This window comes from Hyperolius riggenbachi, chromosome 12 (genome assembly GCF_040937935.1).
Source record: "Hyperolius riggenbachi isolate aHypRig1 chromosome 12, aHypRig1.pri, whole genome shotgun sequence".
NCBI lineage: Eukaryota > Metazoa > Chordata > Amphibia > Anura > Hyperoliidae > Hyperolius > Hyperolius riggenbachi.
The window spans coordinates 91,009,575-91,035,479 of record NC_090657.1 but is presented as its reverse complement, the minus strand read 5'-3'; the positions used below and the strand labels follow the sequence as shown (position 1 = coordinate 91,035,479).

Sequence of the window (25,905 nt, the reverse complement as noted above, 5' to 3'; positions counted from 1 at the left end):
TATTTACATCTGTTCTCCCCTCTAATCACCCACTGATCACCCATCAATCACCCATCAATCACCCCCTGTCCCCACCTGTCACTGCTACCCATCAGATCAGACCCTAATCTGCCCCTTGTGGGCACCCAATTACCCGCCCACATCCTCAGATCGCCCTCAGACCCCCCCTGATCACCTCCCCAGTGCATTGCTTGCATCTATTCCCCCCTCTAATCACACCCTGAGACACCCATCAATCACCTCCTGTCACCACCTGCCACCCCCTAGCACACCTACCCATCAGATCAGGCCCTAATTTGCCCCGTGTGGGCTCCTGATCACTCGGCCAAACCCTCAGATCCCCCTCAGACCCCTTCCGATCACCTCCCCAGTGCATTGATTGCATCTATTCTCCCCTCTGATGAACATAATTGAAAATCTGTGGTTAGTTAAAGAGAGCTGTCCATGCTCAGACGCCATCAAACCTGAATGAACTAGAGATGTTTTGTAATTAGGAATGGTCCAAAATACCTTTAACCAGAATCCAGACTCTCATTTTAACCCTATTGGAGCATTTAGAGGCAGTCATTTCTTCAAAAAGAGGATCTACTAACTACTGATTTTAATTTCTTTTTTGTGGTGTCCAAATGTATGCACCTGCCTAATTTTGTTTAAACAATTATTGCACACTTTCTGTAAATCCAATAAACTTCATTTCACTTCTCAAATATCACTGTGTGTGTCTCGTATATGATATATTTAACTGGCATTTTTTATCGTAACAACCAACGATTTATACAGGAAAATCATGCCGATTAACAAGGTTGCCCAAATTTTCGCATCCCACTGTAAACATAATGCCATCAGGGTTCTGAATGCTGCCACCGCCCAGGACCACCAATCGCATGCTACACTTCAGGGACAAGAGTGGGCAGCCCTCCCCAGTGCCCTCAGCACCAGGGAAACCACCCACATGCTTGTGCAGGCTTGCACATGCGCAATACAAAGCCACCCATCTTTGGAAGTATGTGGGGCCACTGAGCAGCAGGGCTTCCGCCACACACCGGGCAGTGCATCTGCTGCCTTCTGAGGGTCCTCAAAGGCGTATTTGACTGGTTGGTTGAATATCTGCAATAAGGGTGCTGCAGCGAAGACGCCGTGAGAGGACCAGGAAAGCTCTATAGCATATAGGGATGGTCGGAAAATTCCGCGGAATTATTAATTCCATGATTCCGGCCGGAATTAGCTAATTCTGGTGGTCGGAACGGAATTCCTATACCTCTTAAACGGAATTCCGCGGAAATGTTATAACTCCGATGGAATTTTCCGGAATGACACCCAAAAAAATCTCTTTAGCTTTAGCATGTAGTGTGGTTCATGGTCTAGAGGGTAAGACTACTACTACTACCCACTGCGTCCTGGGTTCAAATCCCAGCTATGGAATATAAGCATGCTTTTCAAAAAGTACAAATCCTTATTCATGCTACTTTTTCTATTGAATTGATCATAATGGTAGTATGGTTTATGCTAGGCCTGCTTTAGCATGTAGTGTGGTTCATGGTCTAGAGGGTTAGACAGATGCCTACTACCCACTGCGTCCTGGGTTCAAATCCCAGCTACGGAATATAAGCATGCTTTTCAAAAAGTACAAATCCTTATTCATGCTACTTTTTCTATTGAATTGATCATAATGGTAGTATGGTTTATGCTAGGCCAGCTTTAGCATGTTGTGTGGTTCATGGTCTAGAGGGTAAGACAGATACCTACTACACACTGCGTCCTGGGTTCAAATCCCAGCTATGGTATATAAGCATGCTTTTCAAAAAGTACAAATCCTTATTCATGCTACTTTTTCTAGGAGGAGGAGGAGGAGAGAGAGAGAGAGAGAAAGAGAGAGATTTTTCCGACGGAATTCCGTATACGTCGGAATTCCGCGGAACAGCTCTGGAATATCGTCGGAATGAAACGGTAGCGGAATTTCGGTATGACGGTATGCGGAATTGTCCCGGAAACGGAAATGGGCTCTTCCGACCATGCCTGATAGCATACATGTGAAACTCTGGCCCGTGTGCTAGAGAGCCATCAAATTTGACCGGCAAGTGGTTTTCCCACTTTACATTATGTTTTGCCCATTGTATACCACCGGGGAAGCTAAACACCAAGGAATTGATGGCCACATTGAGGTTGCACTGACAGAATAAAAAATAGTGTGGTCAAACGCCTCAATATACAATACTCCACTGTTCAACAAACTCAAAAATGGGGTTTTCTGTGAACCAAAGTTCTCATATTTACTCTTCATACATTATTTCTTCAAATTGAGGATAATACGTGTAGATACAACATCAGACCTTCACTTCACATCAAAAAATGCCTGACACGTGTTTCACAGCCAAAAGGTCTTGCAGCCCATACAGCTATGGGATCATCGCTGATGGCAGCCTTTTTCTAGACTTCAGATTGCGGTGATGAGTCAGTCGTAGGCCCACGGATGGTTTGTATACGGTGTGCCTCTGAGGAAGCGGCTTTTGGCCGTGAAACGTGTCAGGCATTTTTAGATGTTAAGTGATGGTCCGATGTTGTATCTACACGTAATATCCACAATTTGAAGAAATAACGTATGAAGAATAAATAAGAGAACTTTGGTTCACAGAAAACCCTGTTTTTGAGCACATTGAGGTTGGTCCATGACTTGGTAGCTTCAAATGTATTTTAATTCTGCTGTGTGATGTTTAAAGACATAATCTGGGTTATATCTTATTATAGAAATGCCTTTAGTATGGTTAGCCCTCACACTCAGGGCTGGATTTACCATAAAGAACAGTAGACATGTGCCTACAGGCACCTGAAGATGGAAAAGCACCTCACTCCTCTCCCTAAGTGCCTGCCGCCTAGCTTATGCCAAGTCCTGAGCAGAGTGTAAATGAGAAGTTACTCATCTTGATGGGTCTCTGCATTCCACTGACCAGATCTCCCTTCAGTCAGGGGCACCTCTAGCTACTAAATACTGAGGATAGCTCTGGCTACCTAATACTGAGGGGCACTTGTAGCTAACTATGACAGGCAAGGGAACTAAGGTTTGAAGTAACAACTGGGTCAGCCAGCACACTTGAGGTGCGGTTCGGTGGGTGCTAGTAGGTTCATGGAGGTTAAAGTCTAGGGTGCTAGGACATCTGTGCCTATAGGCCCCAGTGATGTAAATCCGGGTTTGTTCACACTCACACGATGCTGTGCAGTTTTCGCAATACATTACTTGCAAGGATATCAGACATTGTAAAGAAGGCAATGTACAAAATTAATTCATGAATTGTGATGCAGTGAACTTTTGATGTACAGTATGCTCTACTTCTGTCCTATTCTATGTGCTGTAATGTTTAGTGAAATTGAATGTGGTCTGTGCAAAAAGGAGTGTCTATAGCAGGAACAAGATCTTGTGATTCTGCAATGTGGTCATGTACAAGTAATCTTTATTTTTTACTTAGATATGGCCGGTTTTGCTGGGTCAGGAGTTGTTGCTAAGGAACATGACTCCCATAAAGCAGAACCTGCATTAGTTGTGATTATATTTGAGATCATCTGTTTTATCTCTCCTGTCTGTCGGCAGATTATATTGCGCACAGCCATGCAGCTGAGTTAAGTGAAGATATGCGTCCATCAAGTTCAGCTTCAGAAATAATCTTTAAAGTGTAAGTGTAATTATACTTAAGCATGCTAAACAGAACACAAAATAAGGCTCTGATCAATAATGTAATATGCTTGTACTAATAATCTTGCTTCGGTAAGAAAATAAAAGCTTATCACAGCCACCATTTCCTAGATGTAGAAGGGAGTAAAGAGGCACCCAATGGAGTATAAAAGAGTTAAAAACACTAAAAACTAAAAGGTGGCTTACCTCATAGACGACAACTCAGCAGAAATGTTTATTATTAAAGAGTAACTGTTAGCCCCCAAATTGAAATTTAAAACACTATTGCAATGTTTTATTTATTATATAAGTGAGCCAAAAAGCCAATGTAGAAGTTAAAAATCAATCTAATTTTGTTACTATGTAACCTTTCCCCCCAGCTCCGGACGCAAGCCGCATATCAGATACTGTAGCATGCAGAGCATGCCTATGTCTGGCCGACCCCCCTCTCCCCCCCCAGGACCAGGTGCCGATCTATTCGCACCACAAACAGCTGACCGCTCTGACAGGGAGAGAGAGCGGCAGCACTTCCAGAGCAGCACCGCAGAGCAGCCGGCGCCGTGCATCTCTCTCACATGTGATTCTCTCACATGTGACTCGGCGGCGGCTGCTCTGCGGTGCTGCTCTGGAAGTGCTGCCGCTCTCTCTCCGTGTCAGAGCGGTCAGCTGCGGTGGGGAGAATATATTGGCAACTGGTCCTGGGGGGGGAGAGGGGGGTCGGCCAGACATAGGCATGCTCTGCATGCTACAGTATCTGATATGCGGCTTGCGTCCGGAGCTGGGGGAAAAGGTTACATAGTAACAAAATTAGATTGATTTTTAACTTCTACATTGGCTTTTAGGCTCACTTATATAATAAATAAAACATTGCAATAGTGTTTTAAATTTCAATTTGGGGGCTAACAGTTACTCTTTAAGCACAAGCAACGCGTTTCGTGGGATCTAGCCCACTTCCTCAGGCCAAATCAAGTGCCACTGCAGTCTAATAGCCGCATTCGGGGCGCCAAGGAAGAAAGAAAGAGAGAAAGAAAGTTTCTTCAAAAAATGGAAGTTGCCTTATTCTTGCCTCCATTTCCTGGAGTGATATAAACAGCCTCAAGAACATTCCAAATACACAGAATGGTATAACTTGGTACTTCTTCAGGGCTCTTTGTGAGGCCTGGAGTTTAGTTGAGACTCTACAGTTTGGAAAATACCTATCAGAGAGGACAGGAGGGTTGGGTAGAGGTAATTGTTTTGTGACCCCATGTTTGGGAAATATATATTATCAAAATGTCATATGTACTGCATGTTTTGTTAGCTTGAAGACCAAATCAGCCATGTTAAAAAAAAAATGTTTAAAGATGTTGATATACTTTGCTTATGGCAGCATACCCATTTACAGCTTAAAGGGAACCTTAACTGAGAAGGATATGGATGTTTCCTTTTAAACTATACCAGTTGCTTGTCAGTCCTGCTGATCTCTTTGGCTGCAGTAGTGGCTGAAACACACACCTGAAACAAGCATGCAGCTTATCCAGTCTGACTTCAGTCAGAGCACCTGATCTGCATGCTTATTGAGGGGCTGTGGCTAAAAGTATTAGAGACAGAGGGCCAGCAGGAGAGTCAGGCAACTGGTATTATTTTAAAAGGAAAAATCCATATCCTTCTCAGTTTGGGTGCCCTTTAATTACTTCGCATCCAGACCTTGTTTTCCCCTTATGGACCAGAGCAATTTTGACGTTTTAGCGATGTCCCTATTCAATCAGCTATAACTTTATCCCTACTCACGACACCTAAATGATCTAGGTATCCTTTTTTTCAGGACAAACTAGACTTTCATTGGCGGGTATTTTGTCCCTAGACCAAAAAAGTTTTCTATGCATTTTAATGGGAAAAAGAGGGGAAAAATGAAAAAAATGCATTTTTCTCAGTTTTTATCCATTCCAGTTTAAAAATAAAAAGTGCCAGAGGAGATAAAAACATGTCACCAGTATTATGTCCCCCAGTATAGATAGCAAAATGTGTCCCGAGTATCAGAACCCCCCTGTATAGCCAGATGGGTCCCCGATATATGTCACCCCCAGTATAGCCCGATGTGTCCTCTGTGTTTGGCACCTCCCAGTATAGATAGACAGATGTGTCCCCAGGATTGCTGCCCCTCATTATAACCAAATGTGTCCCCAGGAATAGTGGTCCCCCATTATAGCCAGATGTGTCCTCAGGATTAGCGGGTGCACCCAGGATTAGCCCCCCCCCCCCCCCCCCACCATTATAGCCAGATCTGCTCCCAGTATAAAATTCTACACTTACAATTAAAATATGTGGCCCCTCTTATTTTATCCCCCCCCCCAGCTGCACATTTTACCCCCCACCAGGGGTCCACGCACCCCCATAAGGTCCAGCCAGATGCCCCACCCCCCATCCAGGCAGCCCCCTCGGTGGCCAGATCGCTATAAAAAATGATCAGAAAGCTGCCTGACTCACCTTATCTTGTTCCAGTGATCAGCCTGCAGCCCGAGCCTCCGATCCCCGCTCTGCATGCAGCCCTGTGATGCTGAATAGCCGGGTCCCGGCTTGATGACGTCATCAATAGAGATGTCGCGAACGGTTCGCCAGCAAACTTCGGTGGTTCGCGTTCGCCAAGAGCAGGCGGCCTTTTCCGGAAGTTCGATTCGCCCCATAATGCTCTATTGAGCAGACCTTTGACCCTCTATATCACAGTCAGCAGGCACATTGTTGCCAATCAGACTGCACTCGCTCCTGGAGCCCCACCTCCCCCTTATAAAAGGCAAGGTCCTTGTGCCGTTTTACTCACTAGTCTGCCTGCACTAATTAGTTAAGGGACAGCTGCTGACAGACTCTGCTAGGGAGAGTTTAGTTAGGCTCTTATAGGCTTGTTCCTAGCTAATTGTTATTACTTTCCTCCCTCCTCCCTGAGGGAGGAGGGTCTCATCTTCCAGGGAATTGCAGAATTTCAAAAGCCAGCTTATATACCTTGGCCAGGAATTGAACCATGGTACATGCTAGGCTGCCTTCAGCATGTAGTGTTGGTGGTGGTATAGCGGTTAAGAGAGCTGACTACCAAGCACTCAGACCTGGGTTCAATTCCCGACCAAGACCTGGGTTCAATTCCCGGCCAAGGTATGTAAGCTGGCTTTTAAAAGCCTACAAATCTTTAAGCAAGGTCATTTTTCTCTAGGATATATCATAATGGTACATGCTAGGCTGCCTTCAGCATGTAGTGTTGGTGGTGGTATAGCGGTTAAGAGAGCTGATTACCAAGCAACCAGACCTGGGTTCAATTCCCGGCCAAGACCTGGGTTCAATTCCCGGCCAAGGTATGTAAGCTGGCTTTTGAAATTCTACAATTCCCTGGAAGATGAGACCCTCCTCCCTCCCGGGTAAAGGGAGGAAGGAGGAAGGGAGAGTTTTGTGACCTCAAAATAGGGGTTTATGTGAAATCTAGATTTTTTTCTACAAGGGAACATTTTCCCTTTCACCAATTAGTATTGCAGCTGTCAGTGCCAGGAGGTGCGCTCTGAAGCGCACCTGATCGTGCACAACAGGGCTGCAAGCAGGTCAGTATATCTACGTGGCTGTGGCTTGGAGGGTGCCACAGCTGACATAGATATACTGCAGCTGTGGACAAAGTGGTTAAAGGACAATTCAAGTGAGAGGTATATGGAGGCTGCCATATTTATTTCCTTTTAAGTAATACTAGTTGCCTTGCAGTCCTACTGAACCTCTAAGGGCTCGTTTCCACTAGTGCGGTGCGAATCACCGGGATTCCACCGCTGACGAAATCGCATGCGGATGCGATTCCGCGTGCGTTTTTTGCTGCGATTTCACATGCGATTTCGCATAGGCAGGGTATATGCGAATTTAACCATGTCACTGCCTGGTTCAATTTACATTAGTTTTCATGCGAATTCGCACGCGAAATTGCGGCAAAAAACGCATGCGCGTTTTCCCTATTAAATACATAGCCTGCGAATCGCCTGCATTCCTCACGCAGGCGAATTCTGCAGGCTCTACCGTGCAGAAAAATCCCTCACAGAAAAACGCAGGAAAAAACTGACAAGTGGAAACAGGGCCATCCACTTGTATTGGTTATGCGAATCCGCATGCAGAGAACGCATGCGGATTCGCTCTAGTGGAAACGGGCCCTAATACTTTTAGCCCTAGACCCTGAACAAGCATGCAGCATATCAGGTGTTTCTGACATTGTCAGATCTGACAAGATTAGCTGCATGCTTGTTTCTATTGTGATTCAGATACTACTGCAGTCAAAACGATCAGCAAGGCTGCCAGGTAACTGGTATGGTTTAAAAGGAAATCAATATGGCAGCCTCCATAGCCTTCTCACTACAGTTGTCCTCTAAGTTTAATGTGTGTTATTAAGGCTGTGTTCCCACTTGAGCAGAGAATGGACATTTAGTGTCAGTTCTCCACTCATCGCTAAACTGAGAGTGAACGGCTCCTATTTTATATATAGGAGCCATTCACACTTGCCACTCTGCAATGAATCCGTGGGATCCATTACAGTAAGCAGAACACATTTTGTGCAGTCCGTGATAAACTAAGACAACCGGATACATTACCCCATATTGAATATGAGGGTGACTCATCTTCCGGAGCACGTGTCCTGCCGCTGATTACCGCTGCTCGGTACCTGTACACAGCAGCAGGCAGAAGCATGGGGATCTCCATTGGGCTGCAAAAGACCAATGGGAATCCTTAGTAATAGGGAGAATTCTTATTGGCTCATGGTGGACCCATGGAAATTCTCCCTGTTGCTAGGAGGAATTGGCCTGCTGCAGCCTACAGAGAGCCCCATGCTTCTGCTGGCCTCTGGGCTGAATACAGAGGAACCGAGCGGCATATGGATGCATAATGGAGCGCATCCGCTACTGTGCCTATTTTGCATCCGCTCAAGAGGAAACCAAGCCTTGCCGTTTTATTATTGTACAACATATCTTAAAGAGAATCTGTATTGTTAAAATCGCACAAAAGTAAACATACCAGTGCGTTAGGGGACATCTCCTATTACTCTCTGACACAATTTCGCCGCGCCTCGCTGCATTAAAAGTGGTTAAAAACAGTTTTAAAAAGTTTGTTTATAAACACACAAAATGGCCACTAAAACAGGAAGTAGGTTGATGTACAGTATGTCCACACATAGAAAATACATCCATACACAAGCAGGCTGTATACAGCCTTCCTTTTGAATCTCAAGAGATCATTTGTGTGTTTCTTTCCCCCTGTTCTCATGCACTGAAGTTTCAGGCTGCTCGTTTCTTCCTGCAAACAGCTTTGCCTTTGTCTGTAACTCCTCAGTATGTAAAAGCCCAGCCAGCTCAGAGGACAATTTATCCAGCTTGTAAAAGATAAGAGAGAAGAGAGAAGCTGCTCTAATCTAAATAACACACAGGCAGTGTGCATAGAGAGGCCTGGAAGGGGGAGTTCATAGCAGAACCACAACACTGAAGAACTTGGCAGCCTTCCAGACACGACAAGTCAAGGCCGACAAGTCTGACAGGGGAAAGATACATTGATTTATTACAGAGACAGTGATAGTATAAAGTGCTGCAGTAAGCCAGAACACATTAGAATAGCTTTTTGAACTTGTAGGATGATAAAAAAACAGGATGCAATTTTTGTTATGGAGTCTCCTTAAGTTTGATGGACTTCATGATTTGTCTGCCCTAGAAACTAACAAAGAGATCAGAATTACAGAAATGTGAGTGTGCATTTTTAAAAGGAATGACAATAGCAGCCTCCATATATCTCTACAAGACTACAATAACTTCCTATTTGCTTTTCAGCAGAAACTCTTTGTCTCATCAAGTCCACCCTCGTTAATTAAAGATTCAAATCAAGTGTTAACAGCGCTCGCCCTGTAGAGAGGAATTCACAGTTAAAATGTACTAATTTATAAACAGTTTAAAAAGTCCTCATAGGTTTCCACCAAGTGCTGCAGTCAAAGCTCTGGGTTATCTCCAGCTTTAAATAATAAAGTTCAATGTGATTGCGCTCTCAGTTTAGAAGCTCACACATCCATCTCTCCCCCCTTCATGGACTTACTCACCGGATGGTGAGGTCTATGATAAGACCTAGCAGCGCTTTCGGGGTGTATGCCCCCCCCCCCCCCCCGTCGCCCTACGACCTCACTTGTGCCTCTCCTCAGTAGGTGCAAGCCTCTCCGGTCCGTATCTGGTTAAGTCCTTGGGGTATGGAGTATGTGAAAAGAGAAGAATGGGAAGACCAGCCTCCTATCGTGTAAATCCGATTTATTTTGTAAAAAGTTAAAAACTTTAAAAGTTCGCTAGTTGAGCCAGCATATAGTAACAGCACTTCAGGTTTAGGTAGGAATCAATTCCAGGTGGCCGCCCATGACCCACTTCACCCTCCAGTGTCTGATTAATTGCTGCTCGGAAAACGCTGAGACGCCAGACCGCCAGGTCGGTGGCCAGCGCTCGTTCTGCTCTGCGTGTTTGCGTCACTCCGTGGCTCCGCCCTACGCGTTTCGTTGCCTAGCAACTCATCAGGGGCTACACGGAGTGACGTGTGCGCCCTTGTTTTAAAGCCTGTACGGCCGCCAACCCGGAAGTGACTCCTCCATCACAATTTTTCTTCTAATTATGCAATAACATAAATCCTTTCTGCTTATAATTCAAGACCCTGCAGAGGATTTCTAGGTAGACAAATCAACAATAATAGTTCAATTGTTTGCTCTCTCTATCTTCACATACATCTCAAAAATATCGTTATTTAATCAACATATGAGCTTGAATGAAAGGCACAGAAGTATTATCATGAGGTAAGCCTGTCCACAAATGTTAAAAGCAATGACGCTTTAGTGTTAAGTATGGTCCCACACCTTGCAGGTTCCTCCCGTTAAATGTCACAAACAGAGACACCCACAAATAACATATGTTCTTTTACTTTTAGGACCAAGTTCTCTAGTCCCAAAATATAGAGATGGTAAAAATGGAAAAAATAAATCCAAATCCACAAAAATGACGCCCTATCTGATACTAAGAATTATTCAGAAAGCAATTAAGATCGATTTCTATATTAAGGCCTGTGGGTTCAAGAGTTTCAAGTTCATAAATGTATTTAGTTTCCAATTTTGACAGCTCTCTAATTTTATTGCTCCCCCGCTATGAGGGCTGCAGTTTCTCCAGACCTATCATGGTCATTTGACTAAGTCTACATGTGTGGTTACCAACAAAATGTCTTGAGACACTATGATTGGTGTGTCCCTTCCTGATTTTATAATAATGTTCACCCAGTCGCTCTTTAAGTTCTCTGCTAGTCCTACCAATATATTGCTTGCCACACATATATGTCAGGCAATACACAACATTTTTAGTGGAACATGTGATGAACCCCCTGATTTTGAATTCACGGGCCATTAGTGCTTGAGGTCACACTGGAGGCCTTCTTAGTTAGGCCATTTTGACACAATCTACAAGATCTGCACGGATAGAATCCGTCAGTTTGCCAAGGGTTTTTTCTGTTTTTTGGGGGGGGTTTACACAACTTGGGGCTTAAAGGGATTTCAGGTTGTTAGCTTTCCTATAGATGAAATGAGGCCTGTCTGTCAAAATGGATCCTAGTTGGGCATCAGCCTTGAGGACATTCCAGTGTCTCTTAATAATTCTCTCCATTTCCCGATATTGTCGACTGAACCCAGTAATGAATGGTAAACTATTTGTGTCCCTCTCTTTTATCTTTCTCACAAATGTCTGTCTCCTATCCATCTCGGCCACCTGGTCAATTTGCTCATCAATGAAGGTAGCACCATATCCCTTCTGCAAGAAACGTCCTTTTAACGTGTCTGATTGTTCAATGAAGTCCTCATGCCGGGAACAATTCCTTTTTAATCTCAGGAATTGTCCCTTTGGGACCGCCTTCACCCAATTTGGGTGATGGCAACTGTCGTGGCCTATATAACCTTTACGGTCCGTCGCTTTAAAAAACGTACGTGTCCAGATTTTTTGATCCCCTTTGCTGACTTCTAGAACCAAAAATTGAACCTTGGTGCTACTAGCCTCCATTGTGAGCCTAATGTCCAGGTCATTTTTGTTTAAATTCCAGATGTAATTTTGCAAGGCCTCTTCTGTGGAGTTCCAAACTATGATCAGATCATCTATGTACCTAGACCAGGAGACGACTTCCCTGGAGGCGGGGTCCGCCAAAAACCCCTCTTCCCAAACCGCCATGAACAAATTGGCAAAGCTGGGAGCAAACCCCGCCCCCATGGCACATCCCCTGGTCTGGACAAAGAAATTACCTCCATACCAGAAGTAGTTTCTTCTCAAGGCAAAGTTCAATAGCTGAATAATAAATTCTATTTGTCTATCTATCATGCCTACTCTCACCAGATACAGTCTAACCGCCTCGACCCCTGCATGGTGAGGTATGACCGTGTAAAGGGATACGACATCTGCTGTCGCCAATATCATGTGAGGCATAATGTCAATCTGGTCCAGCACCTGCAGGGCATGCTTGGTGTCCCTTAATAAATGGGGCACCATTGCCACTGCCGGCTGCAGCATGTCATCCAGGTACTGGCCCAATCGATGAGTGACCGAACCAATGCCACTGATTATAGGCCTACCTGGTGGGCAAATGGGATCTTTATGTACCTTCGGTACTTGATAGATTACAGGGATCCTAGGAGCGGACGGTATCAGATAGTCAAATTCATGATCATTAAGCAGGTTCTCACTTAATCCTTGTTTTTCCATTAACCCTCCAGGACAGGTATACATCGAGATTTGGCCCCTCCCAGGAAACAGGAAACATCCACAAGCCTCTCTATAAATACAAAACTTTTGTCAGGTATCCGGCAGTATGGATGTTTCCTGTTCCAGGGACAGGTCTCTCTATACCTAGCGCTGCTGTCCTGGAGAGCCTGGGTGGCTAGGGACTGTTGGTGCTGCGGAGACATGGAAGGATCACTAGGCAGGTGTTATCTAAGGTTGTCCGCTTACCTCACTCTATAGCCTCCGTGGATGGTCTGGGGAGAGAGAGGACTGTGTCAGCTTCTAGATGGCAGGCGCCGCCGGCTGGAATGGCGTTGGCACGCCGCGAAGAAGCGGAGGCTGAGAAAGCGCAGCGTGCCAGAATCCAAAATGGCGGAATGCGTACTTCCGTTTCCGGGTTGACGTCACGTCCGCCCGCCGGAGTGAAGAGTGCGCAGCATTCCCCGCGTCTCTGCACTCGTGCAGGACGCAAGATGGAGTCACAGCCGGCGTCTGGTGCAAGCATGGGGCAGGTTCCCCAGGAGGACGCCAGGACGCATGACCCTAAGCCTGAGACTAAGGTATCACCTTGATTTCACATGGAAAACTGTTGTTTGTGTGAAGGCTGTAGGGATTGGCTCACTATACTGGCTGTGATTTGGGGGATTTGTGGATAGCTTCTGGTAAGAAGTATATCACATGGTGGTGGATTGGTATGTGGTCATAACTGCATGGCAGTTAATAGTATGTCTGTTTTGTGTTGTTATATTACAGACCACTGCAGCCTCATCTTCTGTGCCATCTGCTACAGCGACTGCTACAGAAGCATCAGATACTGCTATGCCAAAAAAACGCTGTCCCTCTTGTAATGTGAAGCTGCCAGGCTCATGGAATAAGTTGTTATGTCAGCAATGTGCGACTAGGGTTTTGAATGAAGAGTCTGCTGTGGCTTATAAAGATTTTCTCAAAATGGTCCGCAAAGAAATGTCTGAGTCGATGAAAGTTTTCAGGGAGTCTATGGCAGCTCAATCGGTTGCTAATCCTCCGCCTGTTATAACTGCACAAGTGCCCGCTGGGTCTGGGACAGTACCTTCAGCTGCTACTGTGCCGCAGTCAGTCATACAACCTCCTGTGGTCATTGTTCAACCACCTACTGTTACTGCTAGCTATCCTATAGATCAAACGACATTACCTATAGTGCCGGATAAACCTACAGAAACATTATCTCCTCTTACGACAACACATAAGAAGGCAACCACTAAGACAGATCGTCCTGTGTTGTCGGATTCTGAGCCAGAGGAATATTCGGATGATATCTCCGAATGTGATTCTGAGGAGGAATAAATCAGAAAAAGATCAGGATAAACCGTCTAAATTCAGATTTTCTGCCAATGAGACAGAGGAATTGTTAAAGGCAATTTATGATTCTCTAGGTCTGAAAGATGACGCTCCTTCTTCAGTGTCTACGCATGATGCATTATATGCAGGCATGGAAGGAGAGAAGCCAATGGTTTTTCCAGTGCATGCATCAACTAAACAATTGATTAATAGCCAGTGGAAGAACCCGGATAGAAAAGTTTTTCTATCTAGAGGTTTTAAAAGAAGGTTCCCTTTTGCCGAGGAAGACTGCAAACAATGGGATAAATGTCCTAAATTGGATGCAGCTTTTTCTCAAGTCCAGAAAGAAAATGAATTATCTTTTGAAGATCTAGGTTTTCTTAAGGACCAATCAGACAAGAAAGCTGAATTTGCCTTGAAGAAAACCTGGTCGGCCATCTGTGCAAATTTCCGCCCTGCCGCTGCTACTACTTGTGTAGGGCGCACCCTGGATTTATAGATGCATCAAGTAATGCGTCACATTAAAATGGGGTCGAGTAAGGATACAATTTTAAATTCCTTTACTGTAATGTTCAAAGCGATAAATTTCATTATTGATGCAGCAACGGAATCTATTCGTTTGACTGCAAGGGCTGCCGCCTTGGCTAATGTTGCCAGGAGGAATATCTGGATACAAACCAGGGAGGGTAGTAATATCTCTAAGAACAAATTATGTACCATCCCTTTCTCAGGTGATTTATTGTTCGGGCCAGAGTTAGATGAAGTTTTGGAAAGAACGTCAGATAAAAAGAAAGGATTTCCTAAGAAGAGACAATTTAGGCAGGGGAAAAGGTTTTTTCGCAAAAACCGGCAAGAAAATAAGACGAAACCCCAAAATAGACGCAAACCCTGGTCTTTCTCTCGGGAGCAGAACAGGCCAAACGCCCTGTTTGGTAGTTCCGACTCCACTGCAAAAAGACAGCAGTGACAACGAGAAAGCTGTGGGAGGAAGGTTGAGCTCCTTTTTCCCACAGTGGCAAAAATTTGCAACCAGCCCATTCATTCTCAATTTGATCGAGTTGGGATACCATATTGTATTCCAACAAAAACCTCCAACAAAGTTTATTGTGACAAAACAGCTAAGATCAAGCGAAGAGCAGAAGGCCATATCTTCCATTCTACAAGATATGTTAACAAGGAAGGTAGTCACTCTGGTGCCAATCATGGAGCAGGGAAGGGGATTTTACTCAAAGATCTTCCTAGTGAGGAAACCGTCGGGCAATTTTCGTCTAATCCTAAATCTCAAACCGTTGAATCCCTTCATAAAGCATCAGAAATTCAGAATGGAGTCAATTTACTCCCTGAGGAATCTTCTGACAGCCAACTGTTTCATGCTCAGTATCGATCTCAAGGACGCCTATTGGCATGTTCCGATCGAATTAAAATTTCAAAAGTTTCTAAGATTTGCGGTGAAGGAAGGTTCCTTCGTGACCCATTACCAGTTCCGTTGCCTCCCCTTTGGCATCAAGTCCGCTCCAAGAATTTTCACCAAAGTGATAGCCGAATTAATCTCACATTTCCACAAAAAAGGAATTATGATAGTGCCTTATCTGGACGATCTGTTGATTATAGCAGAATCAAGACAGACGTTATTACTCCACAGGAAAGTAGTAGTGAAAGAATTACAGCAAGCGGGGTGGATTTTGAGCCTGGAGAAATCACAATTAGAACCCACTCAAAGCATTCTCTTTCTAGGGTTCATGATAAACTCAATAGAACAGAAGATGTTCCTACCGGAGCAAAAAGTGGCGAAAGTAGTTCAGCAAGTAGAGAGCTTCAGAGCATTAAAAGTCATCTCTATATGGGATGCAATGAGGCTTCTAGGGCTTCTGAACTCAGTAGCGCCAGCAGTACAGTGGGCAATGAAGCACGCACGAATACTACAGAGTTGGGTACTAAAAAATTGGTGCAAGACGATCGAATCTTTAGATCAATTAGTACAGATTCCAGTGGCAGTGAAAGACAGTCTACACTGGTGGACGGTTCCACACACATTATCTCAGGGCAGGCCTTGGCATTTCCCAACACAAGTAATCCTGACGACAGATGCAAGTCTTTTGGGATGGGGAGCTCATGTGCAGGGTTTCAAAACACAGGGACTTTGGCAACAGCATATGGAAAGTCAGTCCTCAAATTACAGAGAATTGATGGCGGTAAAGTTAGCTATAATAGCATCTCAACATGTGATAGCGTACAAACATCTACAAATAAGGACAGACAACTCCACTGTAGTGGCATATATAAACCGCCAGGGAGGAACAAGGTCCCACAAGTTGTTGACTCTGGCACTGGAGATACTGGACATAGCAGAACAGACTCTATTATCAATTACAGCGATTCATTTAAAAGGATCGATGAATGTGCTAGCAGATCTATTGAGCCGAAAACAACTATCGAATGCGGAGTGGCAGTTGAACCCGGAAGTATATCAATGGATAACATCAGTATGGGGTACTCCTGTAATAGATCTGTTTGCGAACAGGAAAAATACAAAGTGCAGACAATTTTTTTCCCTGAACGCCAGAGACAATCCAACAGCAGTGGATGCTCTTTCACAGATATGGGACTTCAGTCTTGCTTTTGCGTTCCCTCCTCTGAATCTGTTACCATTGGTATTGAGAAAAATTGCAGCATCCAAAACGACTGTAATACTTATTGCTCCAAATTGGCCACGAAGGTCGTGGTATCCTCTGCTACTGAAATTGAGAGTGGCAGAGCCGATATTACTTCCTGTCCTAGACAAATTAATATGCATTCAGAACCAGGTTGTGCCAGACATCAACAGGTGGAAACTAACAGCCTGGTTACTGAAGAACGAATACTAAAAAGTTATGGCCTATCAGATAAAGTGGTAGATACTTTAATTAAAAGTCGAAAAAAGAACACTAGAGCGATATACCTGAAATACTGGAAAACTTACAATTTATGGAAAGAACAATCAGGGTTCAAATCAAATGAAGTAGCTACAGTGTTGGAATTTCTCCAGAGTGGAGTAGACAAGAAACTGGCCTTAAGCACTATTAAGGTACAGATTGCAGCACTTTCCGTCTTTTTGGACAGACAGTTGGCTATTCATCCTTTGATTGCTCGGTTTGTAAAATCAATAGAAAGAAATAGACCAATTGCTGTTAAACCATTCCCTAAGTGGGATTTATCTTTAGTTTTGAAGGCCTTGACAAGGCCCCCTTTCGACTGTGCTGCTAGTTTGAATTTACGTTTATTGACTTTTAAAACTATTTTTTTAGTAGCAGTTACCTCGGCAAGGAGAGTGAGTGAACTCGAAGCCTTATCATGTAGGGAACCCTATTGCATTTTCTATAATGATAGAGTGGTTCTCAGAACTAGTTTAGAATTTATTCCAAAAGTTGGAGATATTTTCTACCGATCTCAAGAGATTATACTACCATCTTTTTTTCCCAATCCAACAAATGATATGGAAAGACAGAGACATTTACTGGATGTAAGACAAGTTCTTATAGATTATTTGGAGAGAGTGGAGAGCTTGAGAAAGACTGAAGCCCTGTTTGTAAATTTCACGGGAAAATTAGTAGGTCAAAAAGCCTCGAAGAGAACAATAGCTAATTGGATTAAGCTGTGCATTATAGAAGCTTATAAGGTTATGGAAACTACTCCTCCAAAGGATCTTAAAGCTCATTCTACTAGAGGGACAGCAACAAGTTGGGCCTTCAGAGCTGGTGCTTTCCCTCTGGAGATCTGTAAGGCAGCAACGTGGAGGAATTTGGGAACGTTTATGCGGCATTACAGATTGGATAAGATATCTTCATCAGACCAAGACTTTGGAAGAAAAGTCTTAGGGGCGGTCAGCCCACCCTAAGGTTAGTGATTACTTGAGTATCATCTCGATGTATACCTGTCCTGGAGGGTTAATGGAAAAAACTAAACATTAGCTTACCTGGTAATTTAATTTTAAGTAACCCTCCAGGACAGGTGGGGTCACCCACCCCATCTTCCGTATAATAATGTATGATATGTGTATATGTATTAATAAATATATATGTGTACACGGATATGTATGTTTAGGTGTCAGGTAGTTGAGACCTGTTGGAATGTTTCTTTATTGTAATACTGCCGGATACCTGACAAAAGTTTTGTATTTATAGAGAGGCTTGTGGATGTTTCCTGGGAGGGGCCAAATCTCGATGTATACCTGTCCTGGAGGGTTACTTAAAATTAAATTACCAGGTAAGCTAATGTTTAGTTTTCAAAATTTGTCTTAATTCATCTAGATACATTTTTGTGGGGTCACCTGGTAGCTTTTGGTATGTGGTAGTGTCTTGCACCAATTTAGATAGTTCAGCATCATATTGGGCATTAGTCATGATAACCACCCCACCACCTTTATCAGCTGGTCGGATGACCAGCTGTTTCTCTGTCAAGGTCTTTTTAATTTTGGAGATGGAGTGGTCCGATTGTTTACTTGTCATTTCTCGCAGGTCTTTACAGACCAACCTTTTGAAAGTTTCCACAGTACTGCCCACAGGGGCACCTGCTGGGTTAAATGTGGAATTATTACGTAGGTTGGTATGTCTGAATTGGTCAGTTGGGGTCCTAGCATTTGTCATGACATTTTTTCCCAGAAAATATTTCTTGATATTTAGGCGTCTCACAAATTTTTGTAAATCAATGTATGTGTCAAATTTATTGAGTCCTTGTGTGGGCGCATGTTTAAGGCCCCTACTTAGTAATTGCAATTCTTCATTATCAAGTGTAGTGCCACTGATATTAAAAATACCATCACTATTTAGTACTTCCTTCTTTTTTCCTCCCCCTCCTCTGCATCCTCTTCTGCACCTCGTTTTTGTTGCCTTCTGGGCGAGAGATACATGCTCAGGTCCTCCTCCTCCCAGGGTTTGTATCGAAGTTTGGGCAGGTCCCATAGAAAAGAAGATGGGGACAATTGGTCATGTTGGTTCCTCAGGGGGTCATATCTATTAGATATGGGTATGTTTCTCCTCTCATCATTTGGTCTATATGATGGATATGGGTATGTTCCCCTGGGGGCTCCCCCTCTAGGTTTTCCATAATGGGGATCCCTCCAAGCCGGGGCTGGTTTGGGATGCGGGCTACCCCTCCCCCCACCCCTTGGACCGGGGTTCCCCCCACAACCTCTTTTTGGGATCGCACCAACTGGTCTGTTAGGGCCTGGTACTGGTTGCAATGGGATGTTGTGAGGCCTCAGGTCTGGGACTACAGCCTGACTAGCTCTAGCAGCTTCTTCTTGAGTTTTTGCCCTTTTCCTCACCTGCCAGCGATATGCCATATGGTCTTTAAATACCATAATATCTCTAGCGAATTTCTTTTGTTGTTCCGCTATCATAATTTTTTCATTCTTTTTAAGGGTCACTCTCAAATAAGTATTTTGATTTGTCTTTAAATTCCTCCGTATTTTTATAAGGTTCAAGTTTCATCTTAATTGCATCAGTGTCCTGTCCCAAGCAATCAATTCTGTATTGTTTACGCTTAATTAATATTTCCATTGTTTCCAAGCCACATTTGGTGAGGTGTTCCTCCCACTCCTTATCATTAGCCTCTGAATCCTCACCATCATTAGCCTCTATTTCCCACCTGACGGACTTGGGAACAATACCTTTATGATGGTATTTTTTCAAAGTGGCAATATCCCACCACGTGGTCAGTTCTTTGGACATCAGTCCTTGGAGTTTTTTAAAATCCTGCTCTAATGCTCCTTTGGCTTCAGAGTCTCTGCCAAAGATCAGATCTAAATATACATCCTTATGCATCCTAAATTCAAATAACTCTATCATAATGGCGTGCAGCTATTACAAAATAATAAGTAAAAATTCAAATCAAGTGTTAACAGCGCTCGCCCTGTAGAGAGGAATTCACAGTTAAAATGTACTAATTTATAAACAGTTTAAAAAGTCCTCATAGGTTTCCACCAAGTGCTGCAGTCAAAGCTCTGGGTTATCTCCAGCTTTAAATAATAAAGTTCAATGTGATTGCGCTCTCAGTTTAGAAGCTCACACATCCATCTCTCCCCCCTTCATGGACTTACTCACCGGATGGTGAGGTCTATGATAAGACCTAGCAGCGCTTTCGGGGTGTATGCCCCCCCCCCCCGTCGCCCTATGACCTCACTTGTGCCTCTCCTCAGTAGGTGCAAGCCTCTCTGGTCCGGTCTATTAGCCCCAAGTTGTGTAAACCCCCCCAAAAAACTGAAAAACTCTTGGCAAACTGACGGATTCTATCCGTGCAGATCTTGTAGATTGTGTCAAAATGGCCTAACTAAGAAGGCCTCCAGTGTGACCTCAAGCACTAATGGCCGTGAATTCAAAATCAGGGGGTTCATCACATGTTCCACTAAATATGTTGTGTATTGCCTGACATGTATGTGCGGCAAGCAATATATTGGTAGGACTAGCAGAGAACTTAAAGAGCGACTGGGTGAACATTATTATAAAATCGGGAAGGGACACACCAATCATAGTGTCCCAAGACATTTTGTTGGTAACCACACATGTAGACTTAGTCAAATGACCATGATAGGTCTGGAGAAACTGCAGCCCTCATAGCGGGGGAGCAATAAAATTAGAGAGCTGTCAAAATTGGAAACTAAATACATTTATGAACTTGAAACTCTTGAACCCACAGGCCTTAATATAGAAATCGATCTTAATTGCTTTCTGAATAATTCTTAGGTTCTAGTATTGTCTGTCTGGGGACGCTTGGGTGTCCTTCTGGTGATCAAAGCGTCTCTTGACATTTATTTACATCAGATAGGGCGTCATTTTTGTGGATTTGGATTTATTTTTTCCATTTTTACCATCTCTATATTTTGGGACTAGAGAACTTGGTCCTAAAAGTAAAAGAACATCTGTTATTTGTGGGTGTCTCTGTTTGTGACATTTAACAGGATGAACCTGCAAGGTGTGGGACCATACTTAACACTAAAGCGTCATTGCTTTTAACATTTGTGGATAGGCTTACCTCATGATAATACTTCTGTGCCTTTCATTCAAGCTCATATGTTGATTAAATAACGATATTTTTGAGATGTATGTGAAGATAGAGAGAGCAAACAATTGAACTATTATTGTTGATTTGTCGACCTAGAAATCCTCTGCAGGGTCTTGAATTATAAGCGGAAAGGATTTATGTTATTGCATAATTAGAAGAAAAATTGTGATGGAGGAGTCACTTCCGGGTTGGCGGCCGTACAGGCTTTAAAACAAGGGCGCACACGTCACTCCGTGTAGCCCCTGATGAGTTGCCAGGCAACGAAACGCGTAGGGCGGAGCCACGGAGTGACGCAAACACGCAGAGCAGAACGAGCGCTGGCCACCGACCTGGCGGTCTGGCGTCTCAGCGTTTTCCGAGCAGCAATTAATCAGACACTGGAGGGTGAAGTGGGTCATGGGCGGCCACCTGGAATTGATTCCTACCTAAACCTGAAGTGCTGTTACTATATGCTGGCTCAACTAGCGAACTTTTAAAGTTTTTCTCTTTTTACAAAATAAATCGGATTTACACGATAGAAGGCTGGTCTTCCCATTCTTCTCTTTTCACATACTCCATACCCCAAGGACTTAACCAGATACGGACCGGAGAGGCTTGCACCTACTGAGGAGAGGCACAAGTGAGGTCGTAGGGCGACGGGGGGGGGGGGGGGCCATACACCCCGAAAGCGCTGCTAGGTCTTATCATAGACCGCACCATCCGGTGAGTAAGTCCATGAAGGGGGGAGAGATGGATGTATGAGCTTCTAAACTGAGAGCGCAATCACATTGAACTTTTTTTTTTCTTTTCCTCGTTAATTAAAGCACAACTTTGTCTTTGTTGAAAATGCGTTGCAGTTCCCATACAGACCTTATGTACAAGGTTAGGCAGGAGCCTTTCACCACGGTATCAATTTAATGAGCTATTGTTCTGGTTGTACTCATTACAAAGGTAAAAAATGATGTGTCAGCTTGTCATTAAGACATTAGATCACTGTGACCCTATCATTTGTAAACGCCACTTGCCTAAAGTACTGTGCACAGCACATTCTGGACAGCAAGAGCAACAGGGTTCCTCATTGAAATTCTCTACAATGAAAAGGTTAAGTGCAAAGTGCTGGCTTGCAGTGACTTCCTCAGTAGCTACTTGTTATTAAAGCGTAATTGAAATGACATGTGAAATGATGAGATAAACATGGGTACATGTACTGTAGTACCTAATCTATTTAGAACTATTTTTTTGTCATTGAGAGGGCAATTAACCAAATATTTTGTACAGTTGGAGAACAAAAACTGCATTGGAATGGCAGCAGCAGCTCTCCTGAAAAGTAATTAGAAGTCAAAACATTAGTATCTGGCCAGAGATGTATCTGGGGTATAGCGTGACATGGCATGTGGATGCTAAAATAATGTAGGCGCAAATTAGTGGTTGCAGTGTTTAGTCTTTCACTGGGACATGCTGCCTAGTTATGTTATTTGGGAAAAATGCCTGCCTAATTTTGTTCCTTGAGAACACGTGCTCTAGTTAGATATTTATGTCAATGTATGACTGACCTTTTTGCTTTTATTGGCCATCCCTTCAGTTCAACTCCAAACTGTGGCCTTGTCACCCTCTGGGACACAATTTTAGTGTTTGCCCTCAGCACTATTCTCTGTAGATAGGCCACTTTATCTGACTGTACAAACACTTCTGATAACTGGATGGTGTTAAAAAGTGCAAAGGGTCATTATTTCTCTGTATTTGAGCTGATTAATTCATATTTTTACCCTGACGTGGCTATTTAAACTTCAGACTTACAATTTATCCTCTGGGCAGCATGGTGGCATGGTGGTTAGCACTCTCGCCTTGCGGTGCTGGGTCCCCAGTTTAAATCTCTGCCAGGGCAACATCTGCAAGGAGTTTGTATGCTCCCCTCATGCCTGTGTGGGTTTCCTCCAGGCACTCCGGTTTCTTCCCACATCCCACAAACACGCAGATGTTAATTGACTTCCCCCTAAATAGGCCCTAGAGTCTAGGGTCTAGACTATGATACATACACTACATAATACATACATAGACATATGACTATGGTAGGGATTAGATTGTGAGCTCCTCTGAGGCACAGTTAATGACAAGTCAATAAATGCTTTATAAAGTGCTGGGGAAGAGGTTTGTTCAATTAAATACTAAATTGTAAATAAGCTTAAACTGAAAATAAAAATGAAACTCCAGAAAAGTTACATTTACCATTACTACTACACATAAAATTAATCATCTCATAAGTTTATTTTTTTAGTTCAGATTGGCTTTAACCACTTAACCGCGGAGGGGTTTTTCCCCTTATGGACCAGAGCATTACTTATCACAACAGAATGATCTATATTATGTTTTTTTCATCACTAATTTGGCTTTCTTTGGGTGCTACATTTTGCTAAGAATTTTTTTTATTCTAAATGCATTTTATCAGGAATAAGAAGAAAAAAATGGAAAAAATTATTCTCAGTTTTCGGCCAATATAGTTTTAAGATAATACATGCTATCATAACTAAAACCAACATATTGTTTTTTCTCCTTTGTCCCAGTTATTACACTGTTTCAATTATGCCCCTATCACAATGTATGGCGCCAATGTTTTATTTGGAAATAAAGGTGCATTTTTTTCAGTTTTGCATCCATCACTATTTACAAGCCCATATTTTCAAAAATAACATTAATATACCCTCTTGAAATACATATTTAAAAAATTCAGGCCCTAAGGTAACTGTATTTTTTCTTCACTTTTTTTTAATGCAAAACTTTGAATTGGGGGTTTATGTGAGAGGGTGGGAGGTTAGGAGATCATTTTAAATGATGTGTAGGTGGTTTTATTGAAATAAATGTATGTAGGTGTCATTTTACTATTTGGCCTTAAGATGTCCTCACACTTTTTTTCCTGCCATGTACTAACAGTACGCGAACAGGAAGTAACGCGTGCATGTGTCAATCAGTTTGTTACAATGACGGCAGCCATCTTATTGAGGCCTGCTATAATTGACACAGGGACTTAAGCCCCATACACACACTCAACAGCGGTCTTTTGACTGTTGAGTGTGTGTATGGGGCTTAAGATCAATGAATGGGAACTGCATTCCCTTTCATTGATCTCCCCTCTAATGATCGGCGGCAAGAACACGCGTCTAAGCAATTGGGAGCGAGAAGCAGCAGGAGGCGTACATCTACGCCCCTGGGACGGGAACAGCCTTCCCGCGGGGCGTAGATATACTGCTGTGGCTAGTGGTTGAAGGTAGACTTGGTATCATTTTCTAAATATTTTCTATAGGCTTAACATTTAGGACCACCATACTCTATCAGATATTTTTAATAAATTAGATGTAAGATTTCATTTGAGAAAGGTGTGAGCGCTCTATAAATGGTGCATAGCGTACTATTAAAGTGGACCTGTGCTGTAAATTTCAAAGTGAAAAAAAAGAACCATAATGACACTTTTTTTCACTCACTGCAGCAATGGCTGACTACTTTATTGTTGCAGCTGAGGCATGTAACGCCCTATGACTGGCACTGCACTACTTCTCTCTTCACCTCTCCTCTGTTTTTATCTGTGACATTGAGCCAGCCTCTCACAGAGTACCTCTCTGGCCACATTATAAGGCACCTACCATCGAGGCAACACAACCTCTTAGCAGTTTTTGCTAAAGTAAAAAACAGCAATGGCAGTTTTTCAAAAAGGGGTGTGGCTAACCAAAAAAAAACACATTTTATGACTCAAGTTTTCAGTTTTTAGACATTTTTCCTTCTACTCTGGTATAACTTCTGCTGTCTGTGCTGATAGTGTGTGTATTTTTTTTTTCAATTTTACACCAGAGGTCCGTTTAAAGTACTAAGCATCCATCTTAAAACTCCCACATTCTGAAATATATTTTGGATCAAGAATAGAAAAAAAAGTGGGCCAAAAGGGGGGAAATGTATCAACAGATATGAAGAATGTACTCTAAAAATATTTACATTATGAACCGTTTATTGAAATAAATACAGTAAGTTCCCACCCCAGCCATCCTTGAATCTCCCAGATGTGCATGTCACTGTTAACCACACTACCATTCGCCCTACCTCTCAAGCCCTCTGTCTGGGTGTCACCCTGGACTCCGAACCCTCCTTCACTCCCCACATCCAAAACCTCACAAAGTCCTGCAACTTCCAACTCCATAACATCTGCAAGATCCGCCCTTTCCTGACCTCTGCCACCACCAAACTCCTCATCCATGCCCTCATAATTTCCCACCTTGACTACTGCAATGCTCTTCTGTCTGGTCTTCCTATGACCCTGCAGTCCATCATGAATGCGGCAGCCAGAATTATCCACTCCTCCCATCGCTCCCCTCTGTGGATCCCTCCACTGGCTTCCTAGCCAGTCCAGAATCAGATTCAAGATACTGTGTCTGACCTACAAATCTGTCCACAAAACCTGTCCAACCTACATTTCCGATCTTACTCAGAGGTACACAGCTAGCCGCTCACTCCGCTCCTCCAATGAACTTCGCCTGACCGCCCCCCGCATCACCCAGTCCCATGACTTCTCAAGAGCTGCTCCAACACTATGGAACTCCCTACCTCCACCCATTAGGGCAGCCCCCTCCTTCAACATCTTCAAGAAGGCCATCAAAACTTACCTTTTCACTCTGGCCTCCAACGCCTCACATGTGCTCTAAACCCTCAGCTGAACTCTGGTCCCCTACCTTTCATGTCCCTACCTCTCCCTCTAGATTGTAACCCTTTGTGCAGGGTCCTCCTCGTGTGCCCTACTTGATCATGCACCCTCATTACTGTGCACCCATGCTATGCATTTGAGTGAGCCTAACTTGCCTAATCTTCATGCTCCCATCCAGTGACTGACTAAGGATTGCCTTGTACTCATACTGTGCTGTGTGATCTGGTTTTCTTGTATTCCTGTATTGTCATATTGCTGTATGTCACCCCTAAATATTGTCTGTAACCTAAACTAATGTCCAGAGCTGCGTAATATGTTGGCGCTTTATAAATACAATAAATAATTTACTTCCAATGATCATTAAAATAGTAAGTTATACAAGGATATATCAACCTAATTTTTATGAATAATTCTATATAACAATATAGCAAGAATAGTGTTTCAAAAGGTGCCATCAACACATTAGA

The 25,905-nt window shown here is 43.4% G+C and overlaps 1 long non-coding RNA gene across 9 annotated transcripts in view; it reads left to right on the top strand.

Annotated features, from left to right (window-relative positions):
- Positions 1-25,905, top strand: part of LOC137541048 (uncharacterized) — a 617,426-nt gene that overhangs the window by 428,452 nt on the left and 163,069 nt on the right. For 8 of the 9 annotated variants that reach the window (XR_011025074.1, XR_011025071.1, XR_011025075.1 and 5 more), the window contains one exon: positions 3,584-3,665. The exons of the other annotated variant lie outside the window; for it this stretch is intronic. This is a non-coding gene — a long non-coding RNA (uncharacterized lncRNA). The remainder of the gene's footprint in view (positions 1-3,583; positions 3,666-25,905) is intronic. 9 annotated transcript variants of the gene reach the window in all.